This window comes from Danio rerio, chromosome 13 (assembly GCF_052040795.2).
Source record: "Danio rerio strain M-AB ecotype USA chromosome 13, GRCz13ab, whole genome shotgun sequence".
Lineage (NCBI taxonomy): Eukaryota > Metazoa > Chordata > Actinopteri > Cypriniformes > Danionidae > Danio > Danio rerio.
The window spans coordinates 6,372,501-6,394,883 of NC_141033.1; the positions used below are offsets into that span (position 1 = coordinate 6,372,501).

Sequence of the window (22,383 nt, forward strand, 5' to 3'; positions counted from 1 at the left end):
TTTTTCTATTTACTCTCATTCTCATTCATTCTTGTGTAATAAAGTTTGCTGCTGTCGCATGGTTACAGCAGGTGCAATGATATTATGCAGTGATTCTACTTCATTACCTAGCTGGGGACTATTTTCAGGTGCTGCGCAATATCATTGCACCTAATGCTGTGCAATATGACAATATACGTGCAGTACATCTGCAGAGTATTCATAGCGCTTCACTTTTTCCACATTTGTTTATGTTACAGCCTTATTCCAAAATGGATTAAATTAATTTATTTCCTCAGAATTCTACACACAATACCCCATCATCATGACAATGTGGCCAGGTTGGTGAACATGCCATGTGTCACAATTGGTTCTTGCACTTCAAGCAGGCATGCTTGTACTTTTGAGCTTGAGTTTTTCTGTGGATAATCCTTTAAAAGCCATCATGTCTCTTAAAGGTCGGGGCACACCAAGTCGATGGTCAACCGTTTGGCAGTGTTGGGCCATCTGTGAATATTTTTCAGTAGTTAGTTTGGTGTGTTTCACACATCGCCTCTCGTCAGGCTCACATCAGAAGAAGTCAATCAGCATGTTTGTGAAAGTTTAGACCATGTCTACACTAATACGCTTTTCGTTTAAATACACCTATTTTCCTCTGTTTTTGGGCTTCCGTTCACACTGAGACAGTGTTTTAGGAAACAAAAATGTACCTTTTTAAAAACGCCTTCCTTGATAAATTTGAAACAGCAGTTTTTATGTTGCAGGATTTCAAAAACAATATTGTATTTTGGTCAGGTGACCAGTTCAGCTAACATGGTGGATGACAAGGTAAAGCAGATGTTTCGAATGTTGGCCACAAAAAGTCCGTTTTGGCCATTATATTAAAGATTAACGCCAGTTTGACCATGCTCCATATTGCCTCTCTTTAAAGGACACAGAATGTTTACTGAGAGCTATTGTTCAGAGGCAAAAGCAGACGACAGTTGCGACATTATGCCGTGACGTTTTAAAGAGATGGAAAGTAAATAAACATCAGGTAGAATTGATGCAGGTAAAATCATCTTACATCTGTACGCATGTGCAGTACATAAACGAAAGCATTTTGAGCCAGTTTAGTGTCGATGACAGGATTAATTGACAATTATAGTGTGGATATGGAGCGTTATTAGACGAAAACACCCTTTTTACATTTATTCCGATGAGTGTAGACGTAGCCTCAGATAAGACGTCACAGAACTGTGCTACCTTTTCCAATTTCATTTTAATCAATTGCCTAGCACTAACTTGACGCTGATTAAACAATAACAGAGTTCTGAAGAAGCCCTTTTAAGAAAGACAGATTTCGTTTTTAATTGCATTATTAAGGATTTAACTTTTCAGAGCATTACCATGACTTAAAGACATATGTACATTTCTATAACAAATACATAGAACAGCAAAATTCTCTTTCACGCTTTTAAAAACATGAATAAAGGGTTTAAACACTTGATAATCCGAATAACAAATAATGAAGCACGTTCCATGCTAAAGTCTGCTAAAGTCTGTTTACATGAATTTTCTCCAATCAGGCTTTGAGGAAGTATGAATGTAGAGAAATTTAGATTTGTTTTATCCATATTTTTGTTTTTTATAATCATGGAAGTTTGATTAATTGCACAGCATTGGTTAATGTTATTATGGTGAACTCGCAGAGAACTTGACTTTAATGGCCTGTTTCCACTGAGTGGTACAGTACGGTTTGGTACGTTTTTATGGGCATTTCCACTGTCAAAAGGTACCTAAAAGTGAACCATACCATACCACTTTTTGGGTACCCTTTCGGAAGGGTACCTAGCACAACAAGAGGGTACCAAAAGGCAGAGCAAGACACGCAGCTGAACACTATTGGTTTACAGAGATGGATAAGCAGGAGAATGAAAACAAAGGAAGTGCCATTTTTAAATACAGAGTCGAGACTTACACTGTAATAATACATATAATAATGAGCCATGGTCAACCTGAGCTTAAACAAACCTTGTCTTCGCGTTAATGAACAGATAAAAAGCCAAGAAAAAGAGCAGAATCTGCCCTGTGCTGCGTAGTTGTTTACAAGGCCGTCTAAAGCTTGAGCGGTTTCGCTTTCTAACTTGCGCTCGCCTGCACATTTATATTTAAAATAACAAACTTCTTGAGTTGATGTTAATAACTTGCGCGAAATTCTTGAAGTGCTTTTGACATCCGATCCTTTCACAAACGGACAAACGCAAGAGTGGTGCACGAAAAAAACATTTCCTTGAGCGAGAATGACGTAACCGAAACTTTCTGTTGACACCACGCCCACCATTGGTACCTTATTAGCAGTGGAACGCAAGCCTGATAAGGGTGACCCGTACCGACCCGTACCGTACTGTATCACTCAGTGGAAACAGGCCATAAGTGACTTACACTTTTCTTTGAAAAGTGGTTTATTTTTGTCCACATCTTGCACAGTGAAGTAGGACTGGAAAATTTCCTTGTTTTGGTGCTTTTTACATCGAAATGTAACTACAGCTGTCAGTCACTTGACTGCAGAAAAAAGGCCAAGTCAATCACACTGTCCTTATGTTTTGGGGGGAAGGAGGACCTGAGAGGAGCACGTGATTTAACCCTTGCTGCACCTCCAGGTTACTAGTGGTTGACAGAGCATTATTTTATCTTGAAGGCGAATAAATTATTGGTGGGGACATTTCAGTAATTGATGCACATAGCTGGCAGCTGGCTTTCTCAACTCTTGCATAGTCGCCCACTGAAGCAAAGCAGGACTGAGTCCTGTCAGTACCTGGATGGGAGACCACATGGGAAAGTTAGGTTGCTGTCGGAAGTGGTGTTAGTGAGGCCAGCAGGGGGTGCTCAACCTGTGAACCGTGTGGGTCCTTGTGCCCCAGTATATTGACCAGGACTCTATACTGTTCAGTGAGCACCGTCTTTCGGAGGAGATATTAAACCCAGGTCCTGACTCTCTGTGGTTGTTAAAATCCCAGGATGTCCTTCATAAAAGAGTAGGGGCTTAACCCTGGCATCCTGGCCAATTTTGCCCACTCTGTCTCTGTCTATCATGTCCTCCTAACCATTCCCATATCATAATTGGAGTCTCCTCTCCACCAATCAGCTGGTGAGTGGTTTGGTGCAATATGGCTGCCGTCGTGTCATCCAGGTGGATGCTGCACACTGGTGGTAGATGAGGAGATTCCCCTCACAATTGTGTAAAGCGCTTTGGGTGTAGAAAAGTGCTATATAAATGTAAAGAATTAATTAATTAATTATGTAATTATTATTGGTGAAGACATGTCCCCTTCGTCCATGCTAATTCTACACCCTTGCTTCTGTTTAGTCCTCAATGCCAGCTTCATTTGTTTTCCACCTGAGCTTGAATTGCTGTATCCCAGCCATGTTGGTAGCTCTGTTTTAATGCACGTCTAGGTCATTGATCTCCAAGCTCTGCACCACCACATTTTCTAAAACTCTACAGCCAGGCCTGCCAAATACACAAACTTTCTTTTCTGCTAAATTCAGCAGTGTGCCGAACGAAAGCTGCATACCCATTGTTGGGGGCACCTAATGGGTGCACAGCATCCTAATCTGATTTACAGTCTCCTGCAATGAGCACAAAAAAATCCATCCCACCATCAGCAGCGTCCTGTAAGCAATTAGATGCTTCAGTGCTACTGTCAGAAGTACAAACTCTTAAAACCTCTCCTCAGCACTTTAGCCCTTAGCTTTAGGAGAGTCAAGGCTCTGTTCTTGGGCCACTTCTCTTCTCCATTTAAACATCATCTCTAGGACCAGTCATCCAGAGACATGGATTCTCCTACCACTGCTATGCTGATGATACCCAGCTATACCTCTCTTTTCATCCTGATGATCCCTCGGTTCCAGCTCGCATCTCAGCCTGCCTGTTGGATATTTCACACTGGATGAAAGATCATCATCTTCAGCTGAACCTCGCAAAAACGGAAATGCTTGTAGTTTCTGCCAACCCGACTCTACACCATAACTTTTCAATCCAGATGGATGGGGCAACCATTACTGCATCCAAAATGGTGAAAAGCCTTGGAGTAACGATTGATGACCAACTAAACTTCTCTGACCACATCTCTAGAACTGCTCGATCTTGCAGATTCGCACTCTATAACATCAGAAAGATCCGACCTTCTTATCTGAACATGCAGCTCAACTCCTTGTTTAAGCTCTTGTTCTCTCCAAACTGGATTACTGCAACTCTCTACTAGCCGGGCTTCCAGCTAACTCTATCAAGCCTCTTCAACTGCTCCAGAATGCAGCAGCACGAGTGGTCTTCAATGAACCTAAACGAGCACATGTCACTCCGCTGCTCATCCGTTTGCACTGGCTGCCAGTTGCTGCTCGCATCAAATTCAAAGCTCTGATGTTTGCCTACAAAGTGACTTCTGGCCTTGCTCCTTCTTATCTGCTCTCGCTTCTGCAGATCTATGTGCCCTCCAGAAACTTGCGTTCTGTGAATGAACGTCGCCTCGTGGTTCCATCCCAAAGAGGGAAGAAATCACTTTCGCGAACGCTCACGCTCAATCTGCCCAGTTGGTGGAATGAACTCCCTAACTGCATCAGAACAGCAGAGTCACTCGCTACTTTCAAGAAACGACTAAAAACTCAACTATTTAGTCTCCACTACACTTCCTAATCTGCAATTGCCTCTCTGAATATCACACTAACTGTACAAAAAAAAAAAAATACTAATACTACTAATACTTCCCTTCTTAGACTTTACAGACCTGAAACTTGCCTATAGCACTTATTCATTGTTGCTCTTGGTTGTGTAAATTGCTTCCTTGTCCTCATTTGTAAGTCGCTTTGGATAAAAGTGTCTGCTAAATGACTAAATGTAAATGTAAAATGTGTTTACAGAGTTTTAAAAACCCAAAAGAGCAGTGGATTCTCTCTCTCAAAAAAAAAAAAAAAAAACAGACATCAGATAAACAGAGCTGTTACGTAAATATCAATAGGCCCACCACATTCAAGAATGCAACCAAATATAAAGATTGATAGGTTAGCCAGGCCATTTAACTGACCAGAATTTTGCTGTTCTGAGAGAAGATCAGCTCTTGGTCAGTTAAAGATCCCTTGAAGAGCCTAGTAGGCATAGTACACTGTAAAAAAAACATTGCTGCCTTAAATTTGTTGAATCAAATGAACTTTTCTAGTCATCTTAACTTGAGCTTTCTTTTCATTTCAGCAAGTTTGAGTAGATCTTGTTGACAGTTTATTCCATTAGTAAACTATATGTGAATAAAAGCCTATAAGAAAACGGTGTAATATGTGTTACAGCAATTACAAGGCAATTATATATCCTCAAACATTTTTAGATTCATTTGAATTTAATATTTGATCTTTTAATAAACCTTTTTGTAGTCTCAGAGCATTGGATTTAAACAGACGTTATGGAGGGTCATACTGTAAAATACTGTACGTCCCAAATCGCATGCACTATTCTACAACATTTTGTAGTATAAATAGTGTAAGTAGTGTGTTCACACTGAAAACTCTAAAATTAATAAGTGCACTTTAATTACCCGGATGATGCACTCATTCAGCCGCTAAAATGAAGTGTGTAATGATGGACACTTCACGACCGCAGGTTTGCTCACGTAGCGGAAGGGGCGGAGCGATCTGATGCACATGTTGGATAACTTTTATTTATTTTGGATGGTGAAAGCAAAATTCCCCTACGAGAGAGATTATAGCGCCTCCCGATGGTGAATGCGGTTATACCTCACGTCAGGTATTATTTGATAATTCAGTCGTTCATTTCACGGATTTGGCAACCGTCAAACGTCATTAGGGAAACGGTTTGAATTTCCACTAAGTAAAAAAACATTAGTGCTCCATTTGGGACGACACTACATACATATACCATCCTGTTGAGTGTGTACGTGCAAAAGTACATGAGTGCATAGTGTATATTGTGCCATTTGGGACGCAGCTCTTATCTTCATTTTTTAAGTTCAGTTTATGATGGTGATTTTTATTTTAAGGTGAACTTTTAAAGTGAAGTAAGCATTTACTGTAAAGGGTCGTACTGTATTACTTGTATACAATTATATTTGATTAAAAATATCTTAATTTGTGTTGATGATGATGATTTTTATTTTACGGTAAACTAACCATTTATTATGTATATAAGGTCAACTACTTGCATAGGCCAAAATCATTATTAATATTTTTAAGCACAATTCAAACAGAAAATGTTGTGTTCAACTCTAAAAGTACAAATTAAGCATATAAAAAAACAAGCAGAAAACAAAGTAATACTGAGTAAATATGGAGTTAGAGTGACTCACCTAAAATGACAATTATGCCATCTTTTCTACCTGTTCAAGTTTGTCACTTGCTTCCCTTCCATACACTGAAGAATAACCCAATTCTGGGTCAAATATGGACAAATCGAATGTTGAGTTTTACTCAGTGGCGTTGCGAGGGGGGGGGCTTAATTCACGGATGTATTGTCAAAAGCCCCTGATCTTTTGGAATAAGTTGTACCTTAAAAAAAAAATTGTATAACATATATTTTATCAACATACTTAAAATTACCACATACATCATGCACACTCCACTTAACCCAGCTTTTGTATCGGGAATTTAAATAGCAGTTCAGCAGTACCTGTTTCTACCCGCAGGTGGGAGTAGGACCTGAGTTCAGGTTTAGATACCCTGCTGAAAAAGACAGCTTAAACCAGCCTAGGCTGGTTGGCTGGTTTTAGCTGGTCAACCAGGCTGGTTTTAGAGGGGTTTTGGCCATTTCCAGCCTGGTCTTAGCTGGTCAGGCTGGGAGATGACCAACTAAAACCACCTTGACCAGCTTAACCAGCTATGTCCAGCTTAAACCAGGCTGGTCAAGCTGTTTTTAGCTGGATTTAGCTGGTCATTTTCCAGCCTGACCAGCTAAGACCAGGCTGGAAATGGCTGGAAACCAACCTGGAAATGGCCAAAACCCCTCTAAAACCAGCCTGGTCAACCAGCTAAAACCAGCCAACCAGCCTAGGCTGGTTTAAGCTGGATTTTTCAGCAGGGTATTATTTTAAATATACTGATATTATTTTAAATATACTGAATGAGCTGAAAATGTTACACACACTATTATTTCATCAGTTAAAGTGTTGTTGCAGAGAATACCAGCACACTGCACAAAGCTGTGATCAAAGAGTTAAACAAATGTCTTTCTGGTGTTATGTTGATTTATTACATTTAGAGAGAAATACCCAAACACATTTAAAAAATGTTAATCACCATTTAATTTACTAATGCATCAATTGCATATAAACCTTGACGAGTTTTAAAGAAAACTTATAACCTGTAACCATTGACATCCATGCTACGAAAAAACAAATACTACAGTTGTCAATGGTTACAGGTTTCCAGCTTTCTTCAAAACATCTTCTTTTGTTTTTAACAGAAGAAAGTAACAGGTTTAGAACAAGTGAAGTGAGTAAATGATGACAGACTTTTCATTTTTGGGTGAACTGTCATTTTAAATGACCAATTGCTGACTTATTATTGTTAAATATTCAAATTTAATTAGCAGTATTTTCAATATTGATTGGATTTGAACTCTTATTCTCTCACTAACACTTAAAACAAGCTCGTTACACAAATACATAACAGTGCTCTCAACCAAAATATGAATCCAAGCAAGGGGTTTTACATCGCAAATGAATTCTGGTCATTCAAAGCAAACAAAAACAGGTCACATAGCCATGTCCGTTTGATTTTGAATAAGTAGCCTCCACCATCTCTCATCTATTGTGATTAGTCATTAATCAGTCAACCTGTATTTAGAGATGCTTCGCGTAAAAATGCACAAGGCAAGGGTGAAGTCAAACAGAGCAGCAGGAGAAAGGTTTCTGTTGCCAGGCTCCAGGAAGGCTGTGATGCACTGATGTCATCTTGGTGCAATCATTCATTTGCTGTACAAGTTCGTGATCAGACTGGTAACTTACCTTTCAAGGTGAGCTGCTATGGCAGTCAGAAGATGTTCATCTGGACGACGAATAATCTCACGGACCGGTGTTATATCCTTTCGCAATGTTATTTTTTTGGGAGCAAAATAATGAATAAAAGTCCAAAGTGTCCCGTTTTTTTATCCCCGTTTCAAGAAGTCGTTTATCAAGAGTGCTGGAGGAAAGAAATCACCGGTAAAAACCTTTCATGCGGACACGGTGTCGATTATACTGCATTTTGCCAGCTGAAATCATTCAAATGCGGAAAGAATAATAAAGCGAAAAGAGACGTAGAGACAGACTGTTGATGTGTGAGCACTATAATGCACTTGCTTTCTCCTCATCTGCGGTCTTTATATGGGTGCGCTGCTCGAGTTCCCCTGGGTCCTAAAGAGCGCACAGAGCATTTCTGTTTTGTTTGTGCATTACACTACCTGACCAGAGTCTTGTTGTCGGTCCCAGTTGTAAGAGCAACAAATAATAACTTGACTACTAGTTTATTATTTCTAAAGAAGGTAGATTTGTGCGATGAATCGACTGTATCCCAATCACCACAAATACCGGAACCCGCATGAACCCAAGATTCGTACAGAAATCAGTCAAGTTTGGTGAAGGAAAAATCATGGTTTGTGGTTACAATTAGTATGGAGGAGATCTGCAGAGTGGATGGCAACATGCAGGCCTGGATTGGCTAATCGGGAGGACCGGGAGAATTCCCGGTGGGCCGGTCCGTTTTTGGCCGCGAGGGCCTGTATCCCTAGCTCCAGAATCTGTTGCTCTCAGCAGTCACACTTTTTAAATGTATTTATTTATTTACTTGACAACAGCCTTTTTATTCATTATTTTACCGCAGCTCTACTCTTTTTATCTATCATTGAGTCACTAATCATTGAACAGCTGTTGTGGTTCAGTGGATAACACAGCAGTTTACGATGCAGTAGACCTGGATTTGATCCTTTTCTAAGTAATTTATTCTTTTCATTTTTATTGTTAAGACATATAATACTGTTAGGGTTGTTGAACATTTAAAGTTCTAAAGCCGCTGTTTTCTCAAAAAAAGACGTGATAGTGTCATTAGAAACTGATTTGGAAATGACCTTATTTTAATATAGTCAGTCGTGAACTGAGGTGGGCCGGTCTAAGGAGTCCCACTCTGGCCCTGGCAACATCAACAGCCTGAGGTATCAAGACATTTGTGCTTCCCATTACATTACAAATAGGCCTTGACATTAACTTTTTTGATCACCAGCCACTGTGGCTAGTAGGGGAGAGCGGGGCACAAACTTTTGGTTTTGGTCAAATAATAAACAAAGTATTGGGGTTAGACAAACCATTTGTTTTTACCAACAAAACCCAAGCCTTTCCTACAAATGAGCACTGAAAGTATAATCGCCGGACCTATGGTTTCTGTGCAGTGTTGCCAAAAGAGCCAGGAGTGAAAATGTTACTATGTACCCCACCTGCGGAGCAAGTTGTAACAGACAGAGCGTTAGTTGTATTACATGCATTTAAAGGCAGATTTCACACAATTCATTTAAATTTAGTTTACTTTAAACAGTAGCTTTATTTCCTCAGTCCTTAGCTCAATAATTTTTCTTATTCTACATAGCACAGTATGTTTATTTATGTATTGGATAAACACATTTGGATTTATTTGGATCGTTATCCATTAATATACCATGCATTTATTTGTAGTATTAGCAATAAAACATTTTTTGTCTTTCAATAAAAAAAAGATAATTCTAATAAAAACATTTTTTATATATAAAGTTCTCAACGTTATACTCAAAATTTAAAAATATATATATTGTTAGTTTATTTGGTGTCTAACAGTGTGTGGCTTAATCGTAACACCCTGATACAACTAACCCCGCTGTGTCGCGTTTTCTTCAAAACCCGGCTGGCAGTCACTGTGTTTTTGACATCTTTCAAAATGGTTTCATCTTTTAGCCTAGAAGACGGTGATGACAACAACATAATATTTCACTAATATGCTTTCAAAGATTTTTTTAAAAACAAAAAATCTAAACTACAAAAAAAAAATACTTTTATGCAAAAAATGGTTTCTCCTGTGTTTCTCATCCAAATTTTGCCGAACTTTTTCGATAATTGCCAGGAAGACATCTGCAGACACTGTGGTGAAAACCTCTGAAGCACGCCACGGTTTACCCTTAGCAAATACCTTAAAACTCTGTATTACATTTAACCCCGCGTTACTTTGTGCCCTGTGCTCCCCTAGTTTTCCAACATTACTAGCCACTCGCCATTTTCACTAGCCACAATTTTGTTGTTGGGAAAATATATTTTATTTGCATGAATTTGACTTTGACATACTAAGTTTACTTGATTTAGATGTTGTGTTATGTCCACATGCCTCATTCATTTCACTTTGTGTGTGTTGTGTATGAGCTTGCTCAGTGAGCATGAGCAATTGGATTATGGTTTCATAGTGTCGTATTACAATTAGTTTTTATTCCACATCACTTTTCAGAGCACAAAATTAAGGATTTACCAAATGTATCTCTGACTACACTAAAAATAAATAATTATTTCTTAGCCACACATTTTAAATGTGTCAAAACAAGCAAAATATAGCTGTATACTATACTTTTTATTTAACATAACGTTTCTTAAAAGAAAAAAAAACAGATGAGATTAAAAAAAATATTGTTATTATTATCATGTATCTACAATATGCACAGCAATCTGTCTAAAGGTTCCAGATCACCAGTTAACAACACATAAATGGAAAGTTAATATCCTCTTGAAGCAATCCCTGCTGAAAAATCCAGCTTAAACCAGCTTAGGCTGGTTGGCTGGTTTTAGCTGGTTGACCAGCCTGGTTTTAGAGGGGTTTTGGCCATATCCAGGCTGGTTTCCAGCCATTTCAAGCCTGGTCTTAGCTGGTCAGGCTGAAAAATGACCAGCTAAATCCAGCTAAAACCAGCTTGACCAGCCTGGTTTAAGCGGGACATAGCTGGTTTTGGCTGGGCTCAAAGCCTGGCTAGGCTGGTCAAGCTGGTTTAGCTGGTCATCTCCCAGCCTGACCAGCTAAGACTAGGCTGGAAATGGCTGGAAACCAGCCTGGAAATGGCCAAAACCCCTCTTAAACCAGCCTGGTCGACCAGCTAAAACCAGCCAACCAGCCTAGGCTGGTTTAAGCTGTTTTTTTCAGTAGGGATGTTTTTGTAAAAAATATATAATTAAACCACATTTAAACAAAAATAACTGTAAGCAAAAGAGAGCAGGTGACAAACATACTGTGTGACAATGAATGATGATCATGCACACACAGTTACTGTTTGGCCTATTAATAATCTGATCAAATATTGGTTAAATCGCAACCGGTGCTACTAACAAAAAGACAAATCTGGAGCTGTTGAAAGCAGCGAGACTGTGGGTGCATAAGCATAACATTGTGTCTAGTCTATTTGAAAGAGAACCGATCACACCAGTTGGGTTTCTTGGCACAGTTGCTTCATGCAAGAAAACGGGAGCGCGCACATGTTTTAAACAGTCGTGCTCAACACATCAGCTGTTGGCGCGAGTGATCATTCTCTCATTCGGTATTCACCTGCTCGCGTGAATGCAATTATTTTTGTCAGTCGTGCTGGTTCTCGATTCTAAGATCACATTTGCACGCATGCTGGGCCATCTTTATTGTCGAATCCTGCTTTTAAGAAAACTAGAATTTAAAAATTATTTTCAACCAGCCAAAGTGGCTAGTGGGAGTGGCTTTCTAACCCGCCACCGCTGAAATCTACCCGCATTTGATTACAAACCACAAGATAGGGCAAATTCTTCAGCAGGATAGCACTCCTCATACTTCAGCCTCCACATCAAAGTACTTGAAAGCAAAGAAGGTCAAGCTGCTCAAGGATTGGCCAGCCCAGTCACCACATATGAACATTATTGAGCACGTCTGAGGTAAGATGGAGGAGGCATTAAAGATGAATCCGAAGAATCTTGATGAACTCTGGGAGTCCTGCAAGAACGCTGTCTTTGCCATTCCAGATGACTTTATTAATAAGTGATTTGAGTCATTGCAGAGATGTATGGATGCAGTCCTCCAAACTCATGGCAGTCATACACAATATTCATTCTTTTTCCACTGCAGCATGACTTTATATTCTATACTGGACATTATTTCTGTTAAGTGACAAGACTTTTGTCTAAGCAAAGTTAGTCCTTGCTGTCCTAATTAAATATTTATTTTGGTAAAATAAGCGTAATCTAGAGGCCTTTGCCTTTCATATAAGCCACTTCTGATATCAGATGATCAACTACAAGTCAAGTTATTATTTGTTGCTCCTAAAACTTGGATAGACAACAAGACTTTTGTCAGGTAGTGCACTTTATATATTTATTAATTATTTTCTATTAATTTAAATTCAATCTAGGTGGCAGCACAACAGCAGTGTAGTACGGATGTATTATGAAGGGTTTATGTAAAGAGAGTTGGCATGTTCAGCAGCAGTGACTAGTCTTGTTTGTTTAGAAATTATTTTAATAAACATAAACAGTGTGAGTCTCGACAGCGTTTTGGAATGAAGCATACGCGTGTGATGACCAGTCAAAGTCCTGTTGAGATCTATTCATTCATTCATTCATTCATTCATTCATTCATTTTCTTCTTGGCTTAGTCCCTTTATTAATCAGGGGTAGCCACAACGGAATGAACCACTAACTTAACCAGCATATGTTTATGTTTCCAGCTGCAACCCATCACTCGGAAACACCTACGCACTCTTATTCACACACATACACTACAGACAATTTAGCTTACCCAATTCACCTGTACCGCATGTCTTTGGACTGTGGTAGAAACCGAAGCACTCTGAGGAAACCCACGCCAACACAAGGAAACTATGCAAACTCCACACGGAAATGCCAACTGGCCCAGCCGGGACTCCAACCAGAGACCTTCTTGCTGTGAGGCAACTGTGTTAACCACTGAGCCACTGTGTTGCCACCATATAAAAAACAAAACAAAGAATAACATAATATTAAGTCATTTTCATGTGGAGTTGGAGTGACTCTCCTATAAATGACAATTATGCCATCTTTTCTACCTGTTCAAGTTTGTCATTTGCTTCCCTTCACTAAAGGCAGGAATAACCCAATGCTGGGTCAACTATATGAACAAACCCAATGCTGGATGTTAATTCAATTTAAATTACAATATTTGAGCTAAAGGTTGTCACGGTGGCGCAGTGGGTAGCCCAAAAGCCTCAATGCAAGAATGTCGCTGGTTCAAGCCTCGGCTGGGTCAGTTGGCATTTCTGTGTGGAGTTTGCATGTTCTCCCTGTGCTCGCGTGGGTTTCCTCCAGGTGCTCCGGTTTCACCCACAAGTCCAAAAACATGTTTTATAGGTGAATTGGGTAAGCTAAATTGTCCATAGTGTATAGGTGTACATGACAGTCTATGGATGTTTCCCAGTGATGGGTTGCAGCTGGAAGGGCATCTGCTGTGTAGAACGCATGCTGGATAAAGTGGTGGTTCATTCCGCTGTGGCGACTTCAGAATAATAAAGGGACTAGGCCGAAAAGAAAATGAATGAATGAATGAAAAATGAGAGATGAGCTGTATTTCTTATTTTCACACCTCTCAACTGCAACACTGCCATCCTGTGTTTCAAAAGTAGAAGACAACTGGAATGTAGTTACACAAGAGCAAAGGTAGAACTGTAATTCATTCATTCCCTCATTTTTGAATACTGGGAGAACTCGCAAACTCCACACAGAAATGCCAACTGACCCAGACTTGAACCAGCGGCCTTCTTGCTGTGAGGTAACAGCACCAACCACTAAGCCACCGAGCCGTCACTAATAACATTTTATGTTTATAATTAATAAATGTTAATTAATTTACCGTTCTTTTCTTTTTCTTTTCGGCTTAGTTCCTTTATTAATCTGGGGTCGCCACAACGGAATGAACCACCAACTTATCCAGCGGATGCCCTTCCACACTCATTCACACACATACACAAGGACTTGTGAGAGAAACCGGAGCACACAGAGGAAACCCACTCCAACATGGGGAGAACATGCAAACTCCCAATACCAACTGACCGAGCCGAGGCTCGAACCATCGACCTTCTTACTGTGAAGCAGTCATGCTACCCACTGCGCCACCCTGACACCTGTTTATAATTAGTATCTGTTTTCTTTCTTATGTATTTATCAAAATAACTTTACGATTTTATTCATTGTGTATGTTAATCGGAAATTTTTTAGCAATACTCATGCCAAATGAACTGAAATAAGAGACAGAGAGAGAGAGAAAGAGAGAGAGAGAGAGAGATTCATTTTGATAATCAAAAACAGTATTCATTCATTAATTTTCCTTCGTCTAAGTCCCTTTATTCATCAGGAGTCGCTACAGCAGAATGAACCGCCAACTTATCCAGGATATGTTAACCTTACGCCCTTCCAGCTGCAACCCAGTACTGGGAAACACCTATACACTCTCACATTCATCCACATACACTACGGCCAACCAGAGCACCCGGAAGAAACCCACGCCAGCATAGGAAAAAATGCAAACTACACACAGAAATGCCAACTGACCCAGCTATCAATCAATCAATCAATCAATCAATCAATCAATCAATCAATCAATCAATCAATCAATCTATCTATCTATCTATCTATCTATCTATCTATCTATCTATCTATCTATCTATCTATCTATCTATCTATCTATCTATCTATCTATCTACCTATCTATCCATCTATTTATCTATCTATCTATCTATCTATCTATCTATCTATCTATCTATCTATCTATCTATCTATCTATCTATCTATCTATCTATCTATCTATCTATCTATCTATCTACCTATCTATCCATCTATTTATCTATCTATCTATCTATCTATCTATCTATCTATCTATCTATCTATCTATCTATCTATCTATCTATCTATCTATCTATCTATCTATCTATCTATCTATCTATCTATCTATCTATCCATCTATTTATCTATCTATCTATCTATCTATCTATCTATCTATCTATCTATCTATCTATCTATCTATCTATCTATCTATCTATCTATCTATCTATCTATCTATCTATCTATCTATCTATCATCTATCTATCTATCTATCTATCTATCTATCTATCTATCTATCTATCTATCTATCTATCTATCTATCTATCTATCTATCTATCTATCTATCCATCCATCCATCATCTATTAATTATTGAACTGCTATTAAAAAATAATATTAGTGAATCCGCTCTTCATACAATTTATTAAGTTAAATTAAATAGTCAGGCCTGTACCCAAAGGGGGGTCATGTGGTTTGAAAGACCAAAAGTTGGATTATTATTTTTATGTTTGCATTCTTCTTTTTATTCAAATGGCCAAATTCTGACTGAGGAAAGTTGAACGTGCATGTATTAGCCAGTTTTTTATTTGTCTTTAGGCTTAGGTTTTTAATTATATTAAAAATATAATGATAGGTGATGATAATAGATTTGTATTTAAAAAATGAGTATCTTTTCATATTTCTTTATTCTGAGAATTGAACGTTCTAAGCTCTAATTCTAAATATTTTCATTAATCATAAAACTGCAATATAAAGCTTACAGTTTAAATGCACATTTGTAAATAAACACTTAAAATAGTAAAATACTATGGTCAAAAAGTGGGGTTATTATAACCATCCGACAAGTCAATCCAGCAAAATGTAGTTTTTAATATGTGACTAAAATGCAACATTTATACCCATCATTGAGTCTAATTATTTACTTGTATAAATATGTGTAAGTTTATATTGATTCAGTTTTTTAATTAATTTCGATAATAGTACTGACTAATATGAAAATGTTCATATAATTTATTTAAAAACAGTTTGTAAATTAATATTTATTAATTTATATTATATGAGAGACTTGCTTTGTTTCACAAATAAGTGTATCTATTGGATTTGCATTGTAAAAATTAAATAAAAGTTAAAAGGATATTATTTGTTATTTCATATATTAAGTTTTTACATTACGATACTCCCAAAATCATTCCGCATAAATCCGCAGATTTATTATCAATCTCTGCACAGAAATAGCAAAAAATGTCCTCAGATTCTGTCTGGCCCTACTCATAATTAATTACAATGCGGTTCATTCCGCTGTGGCGACCCCGGATTAATAAATTGACGAAGCCAAAAAGAAAATGAATGAAATACAAAATGAGGCAAATAACTACAAAACGGTTCAGTTTTTCAGACAAAAAATAACCACCCATGATTTAGATATAAAATATATGGTACAAATGAAATATCTATGTTAGAAAATTGGTTTTGTTTATGCATATGTTACATATACATAATAAATACTTTAAAAAAAATGTATTAAAAGCTTTGAAACATTACATAAAGTAATAATACAAATTAAGATATATGCTCTATCCAGAAATGATAATGAAGCAAAAACATAACAGGTGTGGGGGGAAAAAAGTATTTCAAAATACTGTGATACTCACACACACACACACACACATTCACATACACACACACACACATACACACACACACACACACACACACACACACACACACACACACACACACACACACACACACACACACACACACACACACACACACACACACACACACACACACACATACATACATATAAACAAAAATAATAACTTAGGATACAATCATCGACTACAGCGAGGGATCAGTACCAAAGAAAAATTCCTTCATGAAATCTAACATTAAATCACTCTTTTTGAGACTTTTTCAAAGTTTCCATTTCTAATAAAAAGATATAGCATTTTAGTATAGATTTCGCAAATTTCTGTTTATGAATAAAATATTTACCTTGTTAGATGTAGAAGTTAACAACATACTCGAATGTTCTTTTGGTGTGTGAAAAAGTGTAAATGACATGTTTTTTTTTTTTTTAAGATTTTAAAGATTTAGCCTGTAATTAACATTTCTTTATAACACGTCACTAACATCATTCCAACATGTAAGAGAGACATCACAGTTATAGAAAAGATGAGATAAGTCTTCCTCATGTATATTACAAAATGTGTGTGAACATAATACATAATACATACTGTATACATAATACACACATATTTATTATGTCAAAAACTTTTACAGCCACGTGACCATAACAACTGTAGTCCCTCCATGCCTGTAGAGAGCAGTAATGCGTGTCTGCATCCAGACGTTGGCGCACAGTCGAGCTGAATCGTACCTGTTTCACAGGAAGCAGGACTGGGACTACACTCAACTGTACAACAGGCAGCAAACAACGTCTTCAGGCTGGGAAACGAAACGCTACCACGGAGAAGAAAACTCCATCCACCCAGGGGGAAAGTCGTGAAGGAGGGGAGGCCCTGCAACACCGGAGGTAATCAGGGCGCAGTTCTGGAGCTCACTCCGAGCTTTTTAATGTCTTTTTAACATAAAAGGCCGCACTGACAGCTAGTCGCGGCATATGTACCATGCTAGCGACGAGACACAGCTAACTCGAACGCTGACAATATACTATACGAAGCTAGTTCACGCTGCTTTCACTCTTTACAGCGTAATCGTGCACGCTAGTTTCAGTTTGACTAGCCGCGTCGCGTTGGCGGCTTTCAGTGTTGATGTTAGCGCTAATGCGCACTTGCTCAGCTCAGCTATTTGCTTTTACCGCATCACGAGAGAAAAGCTGCTCGGCTTGAATGGTTTAAACGCCATCAGTTGTGAGCACAGAGTTAACTGAGGTTAGTGAAACGTCCGTGCAGCGCGAATAAAACCCGGTGAACACATCAGGCCCGTGTGTGTGTGTGTATGTTGCTATCTAGCAGCATCGCTAGCGGACTGACTGACAGCAGCTGTGAAACCTAACGGACTTAGTTTAAGCGTAGGGTGGCATAGAAACTGTGTAAATGCATTAGACTTTGTTGTAAACTTTGAGATTTGTTCACAAAAATAACGCTAACGTGTCCTAATATAACACAAGTTCCCTAAAGTGAAACGGCTGTCATCGTTTAACGTAGCCTACGTCGTCGTGTCATTTCAAACCTGTGTGACTCAAAAGGAGATGTGGGAATGGAAGCAATACGATGGTGAGTAACTGTTAGTTAATAATGCGAGAACTGTCTTTTTAGGTCTCAAAATCACTTTCGTATTACAGAAACACGTCCTAGCACTATAGTTTTGTCTTATGTGTGTTGAAACTATTGAATCTTAAAGGGTTAGTTCACTCAAAAATGTGCATGGTCATCATTAACTCATTGTTATGTCATTCCAAAGCCATCCTCTAAAAACAGAGCTAAAGTTGGTTTTATATTCGCACATTTGTTCATTTAGAAGTCTATATTGTGTACCATGTTACTTTGAATATTCAATCGGAATTAGCATGCAAGTATGTCTTCAAAACAACATTAACACTATCTAAATGACTGTAAACAATGGTGTACTTTAATAATAAATGGCAGCTTATATGATTTCCCTATTTAGAATTAGCAAAGAATACTTTTATGAAATGTTATTTAAGGAGAATGTCTGAATATCTTAATGTTAAACCGACTTTACCTCTATCTGAACAGTGGTTCCCAACCTATTTTGCCTGAGACCCCCTTTTCCCCTGGAAACAGTTGTAAGGCATATTTAATGATGTTATCGCTCATATAAGTTTGCAGTAAGGATGACAAAAAAAATTTTTTTCAAACAAACTGTATATTTATTACTATATCTAGATATGTTCATGCATAAATAATAGCCTAATGTAAAATATAAAAGCAAAACATCAGTAGAACATTTGTACCTGACAAACGTAAGCCTTTGGCCTTGAAATTGGCTGTATTACTTGCCCTCATCTCATTTTGGGTGTGTGTCAATTCTTTTGCCTTGCGCTCCAAAAATTCTGTGGGTTTGTCGCGGTATTGGGGATGAGTCATATGCAAATTTCTTATTAATTTGGACGACCTCATGCATTCGTTAGCAAGAGATAACGCAGATAACGCACTGTGGCTAGGTCAGGGACTCTTTGCTTCAAGAAAATGGAATAAAACCATAGGTCAGGTAACTATCTTGGTATTTCCTGCATTTCGTGTTTGCAATATTGCTAGCGCTGCCACCCGAAATGTTTGGAGCTTCCTCATCTGGGTTCAGTATGCTTTGGTCATTAGTATTAGCTGCTGAAGGTAAATCACAGTGAGTCTTTTTTTGTGGAGGACGAATTAAAAATTTGTCAATTTTTTTGGTCAGCCAGGGGATTAAATTAACTAAGGCAACATGATCATTCTCCTACGGAACCCCGGAAGGGACGTAGTGGAGGAGAAAAAAATTGGCTGGGTGAAAAAAAACTATTGGGTAAAAGAAAAAAATGGGTGGGAGGAAAATATATTTCTAAGTTTTTGCATTCCCTCACAAAGATGTTTTGCGTTCCCTCGCAAAGTTGTTTTGCGTTCCCTCGCAAAGATGTTTTGCGTTCCCTCGCAAATATGTTTTGCATCCTCTCGCAAAACTGTTTCTCCACAAACACTTCCTGTTCACTTCACTTCTCACGTAAACCCTCCCGTTTTTGCTGAAATTCTCCCACATTTTACCATTCTACCCCACTTTCTTTACATTACTGTGCGCTAATCGTTGCCTTTCACTTTGCAACCTCTGAACCAGTGAATGCATGCAAGCGCTGACTGACAGACGTGCTTCGTACAATAAACTGATCCCAGATCAGCGTCTGTGCGCGCCATTTAAAGGGACACTTCTGTTATCAAACAAGTGAGCAGCAAATGAATCTCATGTTTTTAGTTTGATAACAGAGGTGTCTCTGTGAGAATGCACAGATCTATAAAGAAAGCAGTCCATTACTTTAGAAGCTGTTAATTTAAGAGAAAATAAGCTGTTTAAAATAAAACATGCAGGACGGAGATGTTTCATATTATTAGTGTATTTGTCTGTTTAAACATACACCCGCTCCTCTGTAAATGTCTTGTACGACGCTGATCTGGGATCAGTTTATTGTATGGAGCGCGTCTGTCAGTCAGCGCTTATACATGCGTTCACTGGTTCAAAGGTAGCATATGAAAGCACAGTAATGTAAAGAAAGTGGGGTAGAATGGTAAAATACGGGAGAATATCGGCAAAAACGGGAGGGTTTACGTGAGTGCAGTGAACAGGAAGTGTTTGTGGAGAAACAGTTTTGCGGGAGAACGCAAAACATCTTTGCGAGATAACGCAAAACTTTGCGAGATAACGCAAAACTTTGCGAGGGAACGCAAAACATCTTTGTGAGGGAACGCAAAAACTTAGAAATATATATTTTCCTCCCACCCATTTTTTTCTTTCACCCATTATTTTTTTTTCACCCAGCCAATTTTTTTCTCCTCCACTACGTCCCTTCCGGGGTTCCGTATTCTCCTAATTGTCCACTGCTAATTGTAAACATATGACTTGATCCCCCCCCAGAGAGCTCACTGAGGCCCCCTTGTGGGCCGGGAGCCCCCTGTTGGTAACCGCTGCTCTAAAATATGTTTTATCAATACATTAAATCTGAAGTTTTAATATAGCACTGCAAGCCTGTTCATGCTGATCTTTGAGAACGTTTTGCCCTGATGTCATTCCAAATGTATGAACGATCCGTTCGTGTATGAAAGGCGAATATTGATAAAGCGCATATTTGAATAAAACATTGAATGCCCCACTCAAAATGCAAATAAATATGGCTCAATGTAAATGTGCACAACTTTTGAAACTTTAAAAATTTTACTGCAGCAGTAAAACATCAAACATGATAATGAAGAAATAAACAAAAGCTTAAGCGTATGTTGACATAAGAACTAATCTTATTGCATGTCAAGCATGAAGGGTTGAGTTTCTGTTTATCAGTTTTGATGTGCTTGAATTGTGCATTGATTTCTGTATATGAGAAACTTTAAATAAATCTTTTCATTGTTTAAACTGGTTGTCTCAATTGAAGACTGTTGTTATTAATGACAAAAATGACAATTTAGCATCAAATATTCTCTTAATGATGCCTGATCATATGGATGGATTACTGAAATATTTTAGGATTATAGTTGTGATTTATAGCTTAGCTTTATATTAGTTAAAATTATAAATTGAAAATTATATTATAAAATGAAAATGGTCTTATCAGTCTCTCACATTTTTTTTAAAACTGACCTTTTAAAAAGCATAATTGAGTACAACCCATTTTGAAAATGATTATTTTGATCCATGTCTCACCTAATTCTTCATGTACGAGCAGGCGGAGCCATTTGAATCTTTTTGGCTTGAGACGTCCGGTCTTATTGACTTCCATTCATTTATAGACATTAAAACCAGGTCGTTATGCTGCTTGATGTTGCAAACTTAGATTTTCTTATTATATTATTCTACTTGGTCTGTATAGTCATGCAAACACTTGTTTGTACAGCAAGTAGTTTGACCCTTTTCTGACGTTAATTATTCCATGTTATTTCTCCGGTAGGCGACTTAATCTTAAGTTCTAAAACAATCGCAAAAACGGGTGCACTTCCGCATTTTAGAAAGAGGTCAATAGGCAGTGTATTTTAGTGCATTTAAACAAAACAGCTTTTCCAAACGGATATATTTAGTATATTTCACATAAATGGGAAGTTAATATTCTAGCCTGCAAATGTGGTTACTCAAAATTCTTGTTCAGGCACATTTAGTAGACCTTATTTCAGCTACGCTTTTTTCTCCAAAACTTACTAACCACGAATAATATTTTTTTTCTTAAAAAACGCATTTATGTACATCAATATTTCTCACATATTATTGAAGAACAGTCTGTGCTGAATAAAAAAAATACATGTTGGCCAGTACAATGTAATAAGTAGCTGAAATAAACTATAAACATGTCAGGGCATGTCAAAACATCTCAGGGGCCCCAAAATTATCTCAGACTCCTGAGGGGTAACAGTTCCTCCTTAACACTTCCTGTGTATACTCAGGGCTCAAACTGAACATTTTTGCTTGGTAGCACTGGTGCTTCTAACTTTAAAAATGTGGTCGCACCAGCCAAAATTTAGTCGCACCCACCAGGAATTATGAGCATGGTTACTAAAAGTTTTATATTAACAGATTTATTGCATTTAAAATCATCCTGACGATTAAATGGATTAAATAGAACATCCCATGCTTAAAATGTCTAGATTCAGTGGCTAACACTGTATCCTGAAAACTTTGTCACACAGACTTCACAGTAAATAGTTTTAGAAGTCTTATCCACTCTTCGTAAAGTGTATCATTAATCAGCTGTGTCATTTTTTTGTAACTTTAAGTGGTTTTTAAAATAAAATCTGTCAGTGTGCTTTTCATTCACTCATCTTCAGCACATTACATTTTCGGGGCTGTAGCTCCCTGTCATCTAAAGGCAGATAGCATTGACTGAATGATTGACGGCTGATATTAACCAATCCATTCGCGTTC

At 38.0% G+C, this 22,383-nt stretch overlaps 2 protein-coding genes across 18 annotated transcripts in view; one reads left to right on the forward strand and one right to left on the reverse strand.

Moving 5' to 3' along the window:
- The window catches only part of syndig1 (synapse differentiation inducing 1), a 53,840-nt gene extending 45,546 nt beyond the window's left edge, over positions 1 to 8,294 (reverse strand). For all 6 annotated transcript variants that reach the window (XR_015505640.1, XR_015505639.1, XR_015505641.1 and 3 more), the window contains exon 1: positions 7,968 to 8,294. The gene's annotated coding sequence lies outside the window, so the exon portion shown is untranslated. The remainder of the gene's footprint in view (positions 1 to 7,967) is intronic.
- An 8,922-nt stretch (positions 8,295 to 17,216) lies between these two features.
- The window catches only part of wu:fc02b11, a 643,013-nt gene continuing 637,846 nt past the window's right edge, over positions 17,217 to 22,383 (forward strand). For all 12 annotated transcript variants that reach the window (XR_015505550.1, XR_015505551.1, XR_015505554.1 and 9 more), the window contains exon 1: positions 17,217 to 17,344. The gene's annotated coding sequence lies outside the window, so the exon portion shown is untranslated. The remainder of the gene's footprint in view (positions 17,345 to 22,383) is intronic.